Raw genomic sequence first — 18,156 nt, 5'->3', positions numbered from 1 at the left:
ACAAAAGAGGCAATTCGAGTAGCTTGAATTCTTGAACCGTGTATGAACCAAGTTTGACTTCAACAGTTAAGAAATAGCGTATATGTTCAAAGTTTATAGTTTAACCCCGGGGAAGCGGATTCGTTGCACCTATGTGTCTCGAATTGCCACCTTACTACTTGTTATGAGAATGTGTTGCAATTTCTCTGTGATTCTCAAGGAAAAATTAGTTTTATTGGTGTATGTCAAACTTTTTTAAGCCAGGAACATTATCTCTCGTTGTGCTCTTTTCCAGATTATAATTTTGAGACTAAGAACTGGGAATAACTTTATAGAGGGGGAATTCCATCTTTGTTTTCAAAGTTGCTGTCTTACCATGTAAGAAATGATATTGATGTTTCGATTGAAGGTAAGTTTGAAAGTTTTAGTCTGGAATTTGATTTGAGAAGTAGAAAAGTTTTGATTAGTTTTGTGTAGAGGCCACCGAGTGCTAGCTGGGAAGAATTTGAGGGTGGGTTTGATCAACTTGCACATGCAGTGTCTCCTACAAGTCTAGATTTGTTTGTGTGGGTGATTTTAATTTTGATCTGCTTTCATTGAATGGAGTGAATCTTGATTATTTTAATTTGATGGTTGCTCATGATATTTTCCCCCTTGTTAATATTCCAACACGTGTTACGAGTCATTCAGCCACTCTCGTAGATAATATTTTTGTTGGTTCTAAGTATCTGGACCGTAGTTATTCTGATGTGGTTCTATACCCTTGTTCTGACCATTTCCCAGTTGTCACAACGGTACCTTGTGGCCGAATGAAAAGAAATGAATTAAAAAACATGAAGACTTGGTCGTTAAAAAAAGAGAATTTACAGAGGTTGGGTGAAGAGTTGAGCAGCATTGATTTTAGCGAAATTTTGGATATGAAATATGACGCTTCTGGCCCATTTGATCGCATGATGGGGATTGTACAGCCAATATATGATATAACTTAGCAAGTGAAATCTTTGAAACCCCATAAGAATAGGCCCAGGAAACCCTGGATAACTACAGAAATTCTTGAAGCGTCATATTTAAGAAATCAATTGTATGTAGATTATCTAAATAGTGAATTTGCGGAAAAACTGGAAGAACTCAAAATAATACGCAATAAAGTGAACTCGATAGGAATGAAAGCTACAAAAGAATATTTTGCGAATCAATTGGGTTTAAATAAGCATAATACTAAAGTAACTTGGAAAGTTATTAATGATCTACTAAGAAATAACAAAGAAGCTCTATCCAATTCTCTACTGATTCAAGGAAAAACTTTTAATGATGAAACGATTATGGCTAATAGATTTGCTGAGTTTTTTTCAAGTATTGGCCAAAATATATAGATGGAGGGACTGGTGAATTCTAGTGATGATTTTCTGGAGTATGAATTTGTGGATGATAGAGGAATTGGAAGTAATTTGGAATTTCAGCCGTGTACTGAAGACGTTGGTGTACTGAACGTGTACTGAAGATTGTGAAAATAATCAAATCTAATGCAGCAGGGACAGATGGCATTAATTTTAAGACTTTTAAATCAGTGATGTGTTATTTACTACCATGCCACGTCCACATAATCAATCTTTCCCTCTAAACCGGTCAAGTCCCTGATGCACTTAAAAGGGCAAAAGTCATCCCCCTTCAAATGGGTGGTTCTAAGCTAGACATTGAAAATCATAGACCGATATCAATCCTACTCCTGTTTTCAAAATTATTGGAAAAAATTGTTCATGAAAGGCTTTATGGTTACCTTAAGAAAACAGGGATGCTACGTGAAAGCCAGTTCTGCTTTAGGAAAGGTCACTCGACGTCGGAACCTTGCATTCCCTCCGTGATACTTTTAATACATGCCTTTGAGTTTATAGCAAATATCTGAAGTGGTTTGATAGTTTTTTGAGTGGTAGATCTCTTCAAGTTGTACTAAATGGTATTTTTTCCTCTCCTTTTCAAGTGAATGTGGCGTACCCGATGGGTCTGTATTAGGACCAGCCCTGTACCTTGTGTATATTGACTCAATGCGTTTCTATTTACTTGAGTGTTTTATTACGACTTTGCAGATGATACTGCTCTAACTGTGTCTAGTCGATTCGTTGATGGTTTGTTGTTGAAAGTAAATAGGGTTTTAAAGTTTTTTTTTGTATTTACAAGTTTGAGTATTTTGTCAGTAAATGTTAAAAAAATTAATTTTATGAAATTTCGAAGAGTTGGTAAGCAGCCAAGAGATGATGTAGAGGTATTTTTTAGTGGTAGGGCTTTGTCATAGGTGCATGAAATGCGTTATTTGGGTTTCCAGCTTGATTGTAATTTGTCTTGGAGGCCCCATAGTGATCTTGATGCAGGTCTGGGAATTTTGCGCCGATTAAAGCATGTTTTACGATTATCAGTTCTTCTCTTGCTATACCATACTAATGTTGCGCCCTATATTTCTTATGGCTGTGTTCTTTGGTCAAGTAATTTTTATGCAAATTTTAAAAGAGTGCAGATTCTTCCAAATAAAACTGTACGTCTTCTTGATAATTATGTAGAAAATGTGAATGATACCTCGTCGTGTTTTAAGAAATTTTGTGTGCTTAATATTGGTCAGATTCACGATTTTCAAGCTGAAGGTTTTGCTTAACGATGTTGGAATGATCTATCTCCTACATTTTTAACTGGTTTTTTCGTGTAAATTGTTCGCTCCACAGATATGCAATTAGAGAGGCAGATAATTTTGTTTTTGAGTACCGAGACACCACACGTGCAGGTTTTGGAATTAGGTATTTAGCTCCAGCTATCTGGAATGATATTCTAGCTTGCATTCTGGAGGCTCAGCACACTGGGTTATTTAAAGCAAAATTTAAGAAACATTTATTGGGAGAGGGCAGTTAATTTTCGTATTATTTGTTATTTGAGTTTTTTTTTAATAGTTGAGAATTAGAGGATTGCAGCCATCTATCATCAGGCTTTTCGAGCCTTCCCCAGGTGGTTGTGTCTATATATATATATATATATATATATATATATATATATATATATATATATATATATATATATATATATATATATATATATATTTTATTTTGTAATTTTTAGTACATAAAATAAATTTGTCTAAAATGCTTGTCACAAAGTTTCCGGTAAATACGAATTTTTCTCTTCTGGTCTCATCTTTGCTACTGTCTCTAGTTGTAACGACTTATGGTACGGCAACTTGATTTTTTATTGTGTGGTTCTTTAACTGACGTTTCTCTTCTGAACTGTAGGCTATCTTAGCAAATAAAATCTTCAATTTATTAAAATTCTAAATGTTCTTTAGTTCACTCTTCAGAAGAATCACAAATTTACAAAAATAACAAGAGAAATACTTTGCTACTTCTATTGCTATTCCCTGTAGTCCATATGATTTCCTTGTATAGTATGAAAATGGAAATAAAAAAAAACTAAGAAAATACATAGCGCTGCAACATTTCACGTAATAAAGGTGAATCTACTAAGAGATCAAGATTCATTCCAAGTTTTTGTCCCAGGCCCAATGCTAGAATTTTGATTCTTACTTTAAGTCTTGCAATATTCTTTGATTCCATTGACACTCTTGATTCCAGTAATTCTTTCTTTTTGGCTGCAAACTTCAGCGTTTCCTCTGATGTCAACTCGATTAAAATTCCATAACCGATGTCTACAAAAATTTTGCTCCAGTCAGGAATGAAAATAAAGTCAAAGTAGAATGTAGTCGCTGTTGTATGCTGTGAGAGTCACAGTAAGAAGTAGTCACAATTGAAGTCGTAAGTAATCACAGTCACAGTTGCTAGTTGTTCCAGTCACAATTGTAAGGAGTCCCAAGCAACAGCAGTGGCTTTCGCAAGTATTCGTAGTCGCAAGTTGTCGTAGTGACAGTTGCAAGTAGTCACTGTCGCAAGAAGTCACAGTCACAGCAGTAACAAGGGTAATAGTGGTAGTAGTAGTAGTAAGAGTAGTAGCTCCAAAAGTTTTAGCTTAATGCCCTTAGCTATTTCTAAGATGTTACAGCCACATCCTTTTGATAACATGGATACACATAGTGTTTTTTTATTTAGCTAACATCTCCCACAACATTCCCTGAAGTTCCACCTTAATGCACTTAGCCCTATCGGACAGACTCTGGTCTGGCTTTTATTGTTAGATAGTATTTCAATGGAGAAATTAAAAAGGACATGAAATAGTTATAATTAAGGCAAGATAGAAACACCTAGCATAGAAAGTCAGTTATTTTCAGTGGCATATATAAGCCACAAAAGAGAATCATTTAATGATTTTGCTGAAGGTTTTGAACGTCTTGCTCCAAGGTCAAGCGAATCTAGTCAAGAGTTTACATGTATTGGGGAATTTCTATTTTGATTTGCTAAATACACATAGACGATATTTGGATTTCTTAAGCCTGATGATGTAAAATGGTTTGTACTCAACCTTGAGTACTTCAACGAGAATCAAGGATCATTCGAAAGTAGTTATTGAATATTTTCTGTTTCTTCAGTGATGTTAAATTAATTGTGTCGCTCTCTTATGATAAGCCCAGCTCCGGACCATCTCCCAGTTGTACTATATTTGAATTATGAAGAAAAGAAAGATAAAAGAAGAATAATATACTAGTGCGTATAATGAAGCCAGTAAATGAGGAATGTTGAGGAAATAATTAGTGTTATCCAACAGTTGGTTCTAAATAAACATTGAGCCAAGTATATACAAAGGGATTTCAATTTTACTTTTTTGTCAATGGAAACAGAAAAAAAGCATTTTACAGTGAAAATACCCCAAAACGTTGTTTTTCAAAATACAAGAGAGGGGGGGGGGAGAAGCTTTTAGATTATCCATAATTTGCCACGTGGCTTTAAGATTAAAGTAATTTATCTGTAAACACATTTGCAGAATATGCTTCCTTTTTTACCTTCTTAGAGTGTTTCCCTATTCCCTAGATATTTATACGCCAAATAAAAGTAAATTAAGTACAAATAAAAAATTCAAGTTGTTCGAAGAAGGGAAAAAGCAGGCATGCCTACAAGAGATTAGCTGGGTAAAAAAAGTTTCAGCCCCCAAATAAATTTGACATTAGCAAAAATTTATGTTTGTGGATGTCGTCTTTAAAATACCGAAGGTATTGAGAATAAATTCTACCATTTTTCTTGCGTAAGCGGAAATTTACACAACTATATGCATTTTACTGTTAAAAGAAAAAACACAAGGGCCAAAGGGAAAAACAGTGCTGAATGAAGATTATACGTCTGAAGGACCTAAGAAATTTCACCAAATAGTGTCAGACGTTTATGATAGCTCATGCCCACTTGAATAAATAAGTCTAAGAAAGAAACAACCAAGAAGCCATGGTGTGATGATGAGTTGCTGGATTTTTTAGAAACAAGAAGTCAGGCATGTTAGGAGGGTGTGAATAACCCGCAGAACGATGAGCTCCATTTGGCGTATTAAGAACTTATTAATAAGGGAAATACCATAAGAAAGCAAAAAAAAAGAAAGCACAATTTGCAATGCGTTAGAAAAGAAGTTAATCTTGAAAATACATTTTCTGAACTATCCTACTAGACTAACAGAGCCAAAAATTACTTTAAATAACAGGAGCTTGGGAAAAATACAGAGGAAGTCTGCAACGCTTTTGGAGAATATTTCTCTAACACTAGCTGCAAAATCCAAGAAGACTCCAATTTTTATGAATCTTGCAGCTTTAGGTATGAGCGAGGAAGTAGTTTTGAAATGAATTTACAGCCTTGCACTTATGAGAAGATAGGCAAAATTGCTAACATTGCTAACACAGAATGACCTTGAAAAGACTCAAGGTGGTTTTGGTGTAATTGCTTTGTGCTTTGAATTTCCAGTGAACATTTCCACGGAAAAGAGTTTTTTCCCGAATACTTTGAAAACGGCTAAGGTTATAACGTTGCATAAGAGTGGGGTAAAAATTGGCATATCTAACTGGAGACCAATATCAATTCTGCCGACTTATTCAAAATTTCCGAAAAAAATCGTTCACCTGTGGCCTTATCAAACAGTTGATGAGAATAGATGTTTTATACAATGGTCAGTTTGGCTTCAGGATAGAGCATTCGGCGGAACATGCCTTGCACCATAATCTGGAAATTATTGACTCAGAATTTTATAAAAGCAAACAATGCAAGGGTATTTTTTTTATTGTTTTAGAAGGGCTTTTGGCTGTTGAGGCTTGTAAAAAATGAACTTATTCTTAGAATCAAAGAGCCCACAGGGGGGAATGGAAGGTGGTATAGTGCATATAAAACTATTTGGCAGTAATAAACGTATTACACCTGCTAATTATTATGCACCAAAGCGATCTGATATCCAATGGTGTGTTTCCTGGGCCGAAGGTATGCTGTGCGGAAACGCACAAATAGGATATCAAACAAGTTCGCAAGGGGGTGCCTACACACTTTGTAAAAAATAATTTCAATACGAGTGTTTATAGAAACTGTGTGGACAAGTTTAGTCCCAAGAGCGAAAGTCATGGCGATTCGCCTTTTATAATTTAAAAACTACACAGTTAGAGTTTAGAAAAACGCCATGTCGGCCATATCAGACAAAGTTTATGTACCTAAGGATGGTGTGAAGGTACTAACACACAATCACTATTTAGTTTCAGACCGAGTTGAATGTGTAGAGTATAGAAAACAACTCGGTATGGAAAAATTAACTTAAATTCTTGAATAGTACAAGGTGGGTGGTCTGTTGTCGTTTTTTTTGGAATTTCTTTTTTATAAAAATTAATAAATTTTCAAAAACTGTGCAAGGCAGAGTTATTTTTTCATAATTTGCAGTATACAGAATTATTTCATAATTTAATGTTCCCGTTTCAGCCCCCAGCCAGCCGCAGCGGGCTTGCCGTGCTTCCCGGCCGCTGTAGCGACCGCCTCGGCCTTTGGCCGGTGCAGCGGCCACTCCCGGGGGGGGGGGGGTCTTTGGGTACCCCATTGTATTGTATTTTTTTGTAAATAAAAAAGTGATATTATTTTAAGTGTATTGTTTAATAAAAAAATATTTCTCCTAGTGCCTATTGACAATAAATGTTGTAATTTTTTATTATAAATATATAAAAAAAATTGTTTTTATTAAATATAAAGTGTTTTTTTCCTAGTGTCTATTTCAAATAAATGTATATGTTTATGCTTTAGTTATAAATAAATAAATAAAAAATCTTATTTGTATTTTTGGTTTAATGTGCTTTTTTTCTAATTGCATTATTTGTAAAGTGCTGCTTTTATGATAATAATAAAAGAAAATTTGATTCTTTATTGTTTTTGTTCTTCTTCTTCTTCCTGAACGGAGTTTAGTCATTAGACTTCTATAGTTTACAGTTAATAGTAGGTGAGCTTTTGAAGGGATCATCAATATATATTAATTTAAAACACCATTAAGATTGTTTCTATGTTGTCCATTAATGTCAGACGAAACGGCACTCTTAACTAAAATAATAAAAGATTGTGGTAAAATGTTTATGGAAAAGCTGAAAACAATCTACTATTGCTACAGTATTTGACAGGAGTCATACGATAAAATAAAATTATTCGTACATCAGTGCAGATACAATCCATGCAGGGGTTTGTTGTTTTTGACAATATTGAACCAAATTTTTGGCTGATTATAGATGATTTATAGATACATAGATACAAAAAACTTGATTATAGATACAAAAAACTTGATTTTGATCCTACAGATAAATATGTAAAATCTACAAGAAAGGAATTGGAGTCAGTGAAAAATAATTTTCACATTACCCCACAGTTTTATAACAAATATTATCCTAGGGGTTGTTCGGCATCAAATATCTATGGGTTACCTAAGATTCATAAGACTGGAGCCCCCCCTCCACCCCATTGTGTCAAATTTTCTGTCACCTGTTTCAAAATTAGGAGAATGGCTGTCGGTAGCATTGCGTCCACTTTTGGGAACACAAAAATCATATTTAAAAAATTCGACTGATCTTACTAATAAATTAAATAAAAAAAACAAGTTTTTTTAACTGAAAGTAAGGAACGACGTTAAAACTTAAAACGAACAGAAATTATTCCGTATATGAAAGGGGCTGTCCCCTCCTCAACGCCTCGCTCTTTACGCTAAAGTTTTTTATTGTTTAAAAAAATAGAGTTGTGAGAAAGTCAAACTTTAGCGTAAAGAGCGAGGCGTTGCGGAGGGGCAGCCCCTTTCATATACGGAATAATTTCTGTTCGTTTTAAGTTTTAACGTCGTTCCTTACTTTCAGATAAAAAAACTTGTTTTTTTTTATTTAATTTTTGAACGTTTTTGAATTAATCCAGATTTTAATTTTGGCTCACCGTATATGACTAATTAAAATAAAATTTGCATATTGTATTTGGTTAAATGGCTTTCTCGAAACTTGTTTAATTTTATTAACGAACGTTTTTATTTGTAATAAATATTCGTAACTTAGAATTAACTTACGTATCGAACTTCTATATTCATAAATTTTTAACACGTATATTAGGGGGTTCGCCCCCTAGTCAATACCCTGCTCTTTAAACTATAGTTCGAATTTTTTTTCCAGTTCTTTAAAAATGACCTCTTAATCACAATCAGTTGATCAGTTGAAAAACTTGTTTTTTTTATTTAATTCCTGATCTTTTTCTTTAATAATGCTGGGAAATCCGGCGCCCCCTTCATAGCAATGTCCGTTCCCCCATGAAAACTTCCTTCATGGAAAGATCCTTCCATATAGCCCCCGACCCTCTCCTTCCCCCACCTACCAGAAAAAATATCCTCTGAAAATGTCTGTATACTTCACAATAAAAAATTCTATATGTTAACATTTAGTAAATTTCATAAATTTCATCACTCACCCTGGTGCCTTTGGGGGATCAAGTCATCCTAAAAGACATTTTTGTCATATTTTCGACCATGCTCAACAAAATGGCTATCTCAAAATTTTGATCGGATGACTTTGGGGAAAAAATGAGCGTGGGAGGGGACCTAGTTGCCCTCCATTTTTTTGGTCACTTAAAAAAGGAAATATAACTTTTAAGTTCCGGTCCAAGGCGCCCTTCCACAATATTCTAGGACCAATGGGTCGATACGATCACCCCTGGGGAAAAAAAAAAAAAAAAAAAAACAAACAAACAAAAAACCACGCATACGGGAACGTTCTTCTGGCAAAAAATGGAAAATTCCATCTTTTTGCAGATAGGTGCTTGAAAGCTCTATAATATGGTTCTCGGATACACTGAATAATATAGTGTGACTTTAATTAAGGTTTAATAGCTTTTAGGGGGTATTTCCCCCTTTTTTCGAAAATAAGCCAAATTTTCTCAGGCAAGTAACTTTTGATAGGTAGTATTAAACTTAATGAAAAGTATATGCTTGAAATGAAACTTGAAATCTGATTCTTTTGATTTATCTATTGGTCTCAAAATCCCGTTTTCTAGAGTTTCGGTTACCATTGAGACGGGTCGCTCCTTACTAACAGTTCGTTACCACGAACTGTTTGATTGCGAAATTTCACGCTGGAGGATAGTTCAATTCTTTGCAGTTTTGATGTTGTGTCCATGTATTCAAATTGTGATTTAAAAAGGTGCGAGGACATTTTAAAAAGTAAATTAGAAAAACATTTTGATTTAATACAAGATGTGACTTTGGCCAGTTTGGATATTGAAATCATTATGAGACTAATTATTCTAGTAAATGAATTTTCTTTTTATTTTGGTTTTCGAGGGGAGTTTTATGGACAAATTTTTGGGTTACCTATGGGGGCTTCTCTTTCTTCTTTATTGGCAAATCTATTCATAGATGCCATTGAAACCTCCAGTATAAACAGTTTTAGAATCTCCACTTGCTTCTGGGGTAGGTTCATGGATGATGTGGTGTGCGTTTGGAAACATGAATTGGACTCATTAAACCTATTTTGTAAGCATTTAAATAGTTTTGATAATAATATTAAATTTACAGTTGAGTTTGAGGATAATAATAAATTACCTTTTCTGGATATTTTATTAATTAAAAGGGATCTCCATTTACTTTTCTCGATTTACAGAAAACCAACGCACAATGATAGGTATTTAAATTTTCATTCTTGCCACCCTATGTCGGTGAAAAAGGGGGTTGTAATTTAACTAGTGGATATAGCCTTTAGAATTTGTTCCCAGGAATTTCTGGATTCGGAATTGTTATACTTGAGGGATATTTTGTTTTGTAATAGTTATCCAATTAAGTTCATTGACAAAATTATTGAAAATAGACGGGTTAAACATGATAGTAGGGTTATTAGGGTTTCTCAGTATGTAGATTTAGTTTTATCAAAAAGTTTCATTTCATTACCATATGTACCTGGTTTGGGTGAGAAACTTTCACGGGTTTTACGTAAATTTGGTACTGATACATGTTTCCAATCGTTGAGGCCAATGGGTAGTTTTTTTTTTAGTTCTGGTAAGGATTTAACTCGGGAAAATTTAGTAAGTGGGGTGTATAAAATTCCGTGTTCTTTTGGGATGTTCTATATTGTTAGGACTCAACAACAATTTGTTGAAAGGTTTATTGAACACCAAAAATCAATAGAAAAAACCCTAAAATTAAGCAAGCCTTAAGAAACTTTTGTTTCAGATTTAGAAGAGCATATTTGGTTTCAACCAGATCATTTTGTAAAATTTGATGAAGCCTTAGCTATTTCAAATGATAAGGGTTACACTCAATGGGCGAGGGAAGCCATAGAAATTAAAAAACATATGTTTGCTAACTTTTCCATAAATAGGGACACAGGTAATTTAAATATTGACCCAATTTATGATAACCTTCTAAAGAGTGAATCAACAGTCAATAAGAGAGTTAAGATTTTAAACCTTCTAAAGATTTTAAACCTTCTAAACTATTTGCTTCAGTAATAGCTAACAAAAGGATTATTTCGCAACAGAATAATTAATGTAATTTACAGTTTTTTTATTTTTCCTCAGTTACTCTGGTGTCCTCACTGAAGTAACTCTATAATAGCATCTTTTCCCTACGGGGATCAGTTTGTGCCTGCCAATTGTACATTTTTGTTTGTTTTTCTTGTGGTGGTTTTATTGGTTTTTAGTTTTATCTTGTTTTTTTTATCCTGTTCTTCTTGTGTTTTTTTCGTGCTGAAGACGCCTTGTTTGGATACAGGCGAGATATCCGCGTTGTTTTGCATTTGTTGTTTTCTTTTCTCTCCACTGGTCACAGTCTCGTTTGTTTTTGTTTGTTTTTTTAATTTTTCTCTTTGTTGGTTTTTGTCATGGCTGGCCAGTTCGGCTTAAGATCTTTCCTTTTCTGACCTTCATATGCTCGACTGTATTGATTTCGTTTGGCCCACTCCTGACCATTTTATGGGTAGTTTCAATCGAACGTAAGAGTTTCTGAAATATTGAAGTTACGCCATTTTCACATTTAGTACAGTATATGCTGGGAATTTCGCTGAATTTTCTATATAAATTCACTTACAAATAACTGAGAGACCCTCAAAAGATTGAGTCAGTTGGAAAGGTGATGCTGCTGTTCGACGAGTCCAAATCCTAGAATTAAGATTCGTCGCAGCATTGCGTCTATGCGGCTATTGTTCTGTACTGTTTAAATAATAGAAGTATAATTATAAAATAATCCAATATTTCAAATATTTAGTTTATATATATATATATATAATATTATATATATATATATATATATATATATATATATATATATATATATATATATATATATATATATATATATATATATATATATATATATATATATATATATATATATATATATATATATATATATATATATATATATATATATATAAATATTATTCATACAGAAAAATGAATTGTCAAAGCTATATTTTCAGTTCAAAATATTTTATCTCTATTAAAGAGACAATGTCCCCCCCCCCCCAAAAAAAAAGAAAACTGTTGGACTCGTAAAACGTAAAAAATGCATATAAAAAAAAATTTATGAGTTATTTTTTTCAAAATCTGTAATTTATCCCTGAAACAAAACTTGGATCTGATATGTGAACTTCTTTGGAGACTCGTAGTTGTGATCATTTCAAGTTATTTCCCTCGATTTCTTCATTTAAAGTAGTTTCCGATCATTTTTGATCGCCTAAAGGGGTTAATTTCTGCTTGTTGTAGATTGTAAACTACTGTCTTTTCTTTTTGCTGATTAATGTATCTTTGATTTTTAAATGTTTCTTTTTTGAATGACGTTGGCTAGTATTAGTGTATACAGTACTTTTATATTGAGGATAACTTCTAGTTGACGGAGAGCTACAAAACCCCAAAAAATCGTGTTTGTTCATCTTGAATATTAACATTTGGAGCAAGATGGAAAAATCCTATCAGAATTTTGTCCAAAAAAGTCAAATTTACCCCACTCCCCCACACAGTTTTTGCAAGAGCACAGGCGCGTTGGCTTTGCTTGAATCAGAATAACAGAATACGCCTCAATCTCAAACGACTTGTTAGACTTCGTATATGAAGAAATTTTTATAAAATCTCTTTTGCAAAGAAAAAGGTTCAAAATCATTACCACCTTTTTAGCCCAACTAATACCAGTTTTGGACGGATATTTTCAATTTTCTTGATATATTTTATGTATAAACCTTTAAGTGCATAAATATGATGCAGTAATTATTAGCAGCATCTGTCGTTTATTTCAAAGTATTTTTTTTTTAAAGATGACATAAAAATAAATGTTCTAAGACAAATGTTCTATTAGTGTGAATAATATTTTTCCTCCCAGAAAATAAATTTGGCAGTTTTGGAAAAAAAAGGGCAAAGTGTCTTGTTTTGATTGTTAGATGATGGAACTACTCTACTGAAAAAGCTCATGAGGACTTTTTTGGTCTACTAGAAGTAGAGCACGCCTTGGAGCGGCGGATTAAAAGCGATGACCGAAAATAACCTATAAAAAGAAAGGATATTAAAAAAATATCGTAAATGTTGCTTTTGACAACGCGTCAGTGAAAACTGTCACTGTTTGAGGTCTTGAAGTAAAGCTTAAAAATGACATGTTGGATTTGTTTTTTTGGGTTTTCCTAGACGTCTAATTGCATCTACGTGCCAGCTACAAAGACAGTGAATCTACCGACAGCGAACTTGTCATAGAGTGTGTCTTAGCCACTGTGGAGGAAGTATGCCCATAACAGAAAAATATTTTTGAAAACATCAATCTCTACTAGAACTTGCACCCGCCGCACCGAAGACTTGGGTGCTAGCTTGTGTGAACACCTTAAGGACAAACCGCAGTCTTTTACGCACTTCTCTCTTGCGATAGACGAAAGTACGGATGTGTGGGATAAGGAACAATTTCTAATATTTGTGCGAGGAATTTGTGAAAAATTTTACGCATATGAAATTTTTTGCAAAGGGGGAGGATTTATTTCACCACTTAGAACAAGCTCTGGTTTCATGCGGCTTGAGCTGGGATAAATTAATCAGCATCACCACGAATGGCGGGAAAAAAATTAGTAGTCATAATAAAAGTGTTGTTGGAAGAGTCAACAGCAAACTTCTCGAGCCTGGACCTGGAGCTCCATATACATTTCACTGTATTGTCCATCAAGAAGCATTGTGTTGCAAGGGTTTATCGTGGAGAGAAATAATGGATACCGTTTGAAAAGTTTTTTGAAGATGTGGAAGCTGAAAATGGAGACGTGATGTATTACTGTGAAGCAAGATAGCTAAGCCAATTAAAACGAACAAAGATTAATTAATATAAAAACATATTTTTTATGGCAATGTTGACACAATGTATTCTTTTTTTTCATACCAGGGTACTTCATATCGAAGGAGTTATCGTAGAAACTTCGAAAAGGGCTCATTCCAGTGTTTCCACTTATCTTTTCAAACAATCTGTAAAATCTTGACAATTTTCGGGAGAAAATTGGGGGATGGCTCTCAGGATTCGGGAGAATATCCCCCGATTAAAAACGAACAAAGAATAATTTAAAAAAAACATATTTGTTATGCCAATGTTGGCACGATGTATTCTTGTTTTTTCATACCAGGGTACTTCGTATCGAAGGAGTTGTCGTAGAAACTTCGAAAAGGGCTCATTCCAGTGTTTCCACTTATCTTTTCAAACAACCTGTAAAATCTTGACAATTTTCGGGAGAAAATCGGGGGATGCCTCTCAGGATTCGGAAGAATATCGAGAGATGGATCTGAGGATTCGGTAGAATTTTCAGTAATATTTTATTTAGTGTTAAGTTTTTGGAGGTGTTCGAGCGATTTGCGAATAAAGTACAACATTCTAAAAGTTCAGAGTGCAGTTTTACTGGTGCCAGCTGCAATTCCGGAAAGAAATAATTCATCTTTTAACTTTGTTAAACATAACAAAAGGAAGCAGCTAGAAGCTTGAAATGTATTTGATTTTGAAACTAACTGCAGTCATATTTCATTCAGACTCTAAAGCTGTTTAATTAAGACATGTTTCTTCACCTAGACCGAATTTTTCTCGCACTTACAGGCTCCACACATCAGCCCGCTAAGTTCAGGACGGGGACAGAAAATCTGGAAGAATTACGGACACCAGGCCTGTGACCATTGAGTCTAAGTTAAGCAGATAATGTTTTTTTACCACCATCCTTAGAGTTATTCACAAATTATAAAGAAGACATGCAAAGTCGCAGTTCATTAGTATTCATATAACTGAAAAAAAGCATAAAAAATAGCAACACTTTCAGAGACCGCATTACACTCATAATCTGTGTCTATCACATGGCTTTTTATATGAGCAGCCCACTCTGATCATGTAGTAACTCTGTACTTCTCCTTTTAGCCTCTTTCTGAGGGGCAGGTCAACCATCAGTGTGCCTGCAGTAGGTCTGGCTCGTTTCATTCCAATTTTCGTCTGAATTGTGGAAGCCAAAGTTACTGTTATCAAACGAATTCTTCTGTATGTCTTTACTTCCCTGAGTAAGGCACCTCTAGAAAATACTGTAGACAACCTTGACAGCAACGAAAAATGTTCAGTTTATACCATAAAGATCATTATCCATGCCTTGAGGGTTATGGGGGAGTGTCCTCCTCAAAAACATATTTGTTATATAGCGCGATTGCGCTGCCTATAATACAAAAACAACATGACGGTGTAAAACTATCTGGCAAAAATTTAGAAACTAATCACGGAAAATGATAATGAACATTATATTCAATCTTACTAAAATACTTTTAAAATGCCTAAGCCAAAGCGAATCTGGGATAACATTACTGATCCCTAATGAATCAAAACTAAACGGGTTAATTAGTTGCTCCCATTGTATTACACTTTTAAGAAACTCAAGCACCATTATCAGAGAAAGCGTTATAGCGTTGCCTATAGCAAAGGCCATACGGCTCCAATGTTTTATTTTTTTTTCCAGAGGCACTTCATATGGAAGGGATCGTCGTAGAAACTTCAAAGGGGGCTCATTCGATTGGAAATTGAGATTTCTAGTGCCCTTTTTAATAGTCGAAAGTGATTGGAGGGCAACTAGCCCCCCCCCCCACGCCCATCGTTCCCCCAAACACATCCAATCAAAATTATGAGCTAGCCATTTTGTTCAGCGTAGTTGATTTCAGATAGAAAATATCTTTTTGAGGAGGACACTCCCCCACAACCCTCAAGACATGGATAATAAACTTTATGGTATAGACTGGACGTTTTTCGTTGCTGTCAAGGTTGTCTACAGTATTTTCTAGAGGTGCCTTATCTTCACTAGATTGGTAAATTAGAAATACGTTTTTAATTGAAACTAAGGAGTGACATTAAAACTTAAAACAAACACATTACTACGTATAAATAAAAAAGATCATGGCAGCGCTTTTAATTTTAATTAAAAACGGACAAAGATTAATTTTAAAAAACAAATTTTTTTCCGAGGGAAGTAAAGAGCGAAGTTGAAACTTAAAACGGACAAAAATTATTACTTCACAGCCTATCTAATATATATAAATAAAACTAATACAGATAAACAAAATAACTACGTTTTTTGCATGAACTACAGCTATCAGTTGGCCCACCACAAAAGCTTAAATGTAACTCCAGACGAGCTGAAAATTTTTTGTCATCCTGATAGGGAACCTCAAGTTTCTTCGAATCCGCATGTACTGGTCTGGGAAGTTTAGGGTGGAAACCATATCGCAAAAGATGAGGCGAGAAAGATTCTTCACAATCCAGTCAAACCTGAAGTTCGTTGTTGATTCAGAAATCTCAGACGAAGAAAAAAACAAAAATAGAATTCGAAAGGTGCAGCCGATTCTTGACAATTATTTGAAAAAAACTACGTTTTAGTTAAAGAGGCTGAGTTACAAGGTCGAACCTTAAAACGTACAGGGATTAGGAGGCACAGTTGGGGGGCTACCACCCCCAAACCCCCGCTTTCGCAGCCTTTAAATATAAAAAAAAATTCTTTAAACTGAAAGTAAGGAGCGACATTAAAACTTAAAACGAACAGAAATTATTCCGTATATGAAAGGGGCTGTGCCCTACTCAACGCCTCGCTCTTTACGCTAAAGTTTGACTTTCTCACAACTCTTTTTCTAAACAATAAAAACTTTAGCGTAAAGAGCGAGGCGTTGAGGAGGGCACAGCCTCTTTCATATACGGAATAATTTCTGTTCGTTTTAAGTTTTAATGTCGCTCCTTACTTTCAGTTTAAAGAATTTTTTTATATTTAAAGGCTGCAAAAGCGGGGGGTTGGGGGGGTGGTAGCCCCCCAACTGTGCCTCCTAATCCCTGTACGTTTTAAGGTTCGACCTTGTAACTCAGCCTCTTTAACTCTTTAGAAAACGTAGTTTTTTTCAAATAATTTCTGCACGTTTTTGTACAGTTTATTACTTATTATTGCTTGACTAACTGTTAGCTGATCGTGTCAGGAGTTAAAGTTGGGGGGCTTCCGCCCCCCAAACCCCCCGCTCTTGAACATTCTTGTGTTAAGGCTTTTAATTACAGAATACTCAAATCACGTCGTATAGGGTGCCTCCTAATCTCTGTACGTTTTAAGTTTCGAACTTGTGACTCAGCCTCTTTAACAGCCCCCCAACTGTGCCTCCTAATCCCTGTACGTTTTAAGGGTCGACCTTGTAACTCAGCCTCTTTAACTCTTTAGAAAACGTAATTTTTTTCAAATAATTTAAAAAAGAAACTGAGTTTCTTTTTAAAATTTAAATTCAGTATATAAAAAAGTTGCTCTGATGGTGAATCGAACCCGGGTGTTCCGCCTGACAGTCTGGAGTATCAACCGCTGGACTATACAAACACAATAGTAATTGTTGTTTAGCAAATGGAAGCTATTTTCGACGCAAGCAAATTCCCAAAAATCTTGATATATGGTTTTTGGAAAACAGAGAAGGAGTGATCAGATTGAGCTGAAATTTCAAGGATAAGCTCCCAGGCCACAGGAAAGCTTATCCTCTAAATCCAGGCTTATCCAGGAAAGCTTGTTGCCCGATCAGACAACGTTAAAGGGGGGTTGTGGTGGGAAAAATTAACATGGGCTAATATAGGAAAACGAGGTTTTTCGTAAATGTAAATTCGGGGGATAATTTTTTCGGTCTGAAAATATCAAAAGGCCCTAACAGGTCGAATTCTGCCTGTAATGAGTCCTCATTCAACCGGATCCGTTGCCAACTGTGGCCTGTAGGCGTGGCTAAGAAAAAAAAAGAAATGATGATTATGAATTTTAAGTGGCTATATTTGGTTTTTTGAAAACAGGGAAGGAGTGATCGGATTGAGCTGAAATTTCGAGGATAAGCTCCCGGGCCCTAGGAAAGCTAAACCTCTAAATTTCAGCCCAATCGGACAACGTTAAAGGGGGGCTGTGGTGGGAGGGTCCAAACTTCCGGCCCAGTTTACCCCATGAAGATAAAGTCGGAGGAGGATGAAATTTTGCAAGTTTCTTAGTTTGAGCTTGGGCTACAAAATGCGGTTACCGCCGTCTCTCTGCGACCTCTAGGACCTGAAATCGCTTAACATTGTGGTGGGTCGCCTCTTTATAGAGGCACAAGTGTGCCTCCTTGACTTCAGGAATACCTGTGTCCAGTTGCCACGTGACAGAAACTGTTTAATTGACGAACAGATGATACCCTTCCAGGGTATGTCGACCCTCAAGCAATTAGTCCCTAACAAGCCCAATCCCGTTGGATTAAAGAATTTTGTCCTTGCCAGCTCCTAAGAGCTGAT

At 35.1% G+C, this 18,156-nt stretch overlaps 1 long non-coding RNA gene across 1 annotated transcript in view; it reads left to right on the top strand.

Annotated features, from left to right (window-relative positions):
* The first annotated feature begins 364 nt into the window (after window positions 1–364).
* Window positions 365–18,156, top strand: part of LOC148945972 (uncharacterized) — a 42,290-nt gene continuing 24,498 nt past the window's right edge. The window contains exon 1 of the long non-coding RNA XR_016142499.1: window positions 365–388. This is a non-coding gene — a long non-coding RNA (uncharacterized LOC148945972). The remainder of the gene's footprint in view (window positions 389–18,156) is intronic.

This window comes from Artemia sp. Qi Xiang Cuo, chromosome 12, assembly GCF_049724085.1.
Source record: "Artemia sp. Qi Xiang Cuo chromosome 12, ASM4972408v1, whole genome shotgun sequence".
NCBI lineage: Eukaryota > Metazoa > Arthropoda > Branchiopoda > Anostraca > Artemiidae > Artemia > Artemia sp. Qi Xiang Cuo.
Note: the sequence above shows the minus strand (reverse complement) of the source record. Positions and strands in the feature narration are given on the sequence as shown.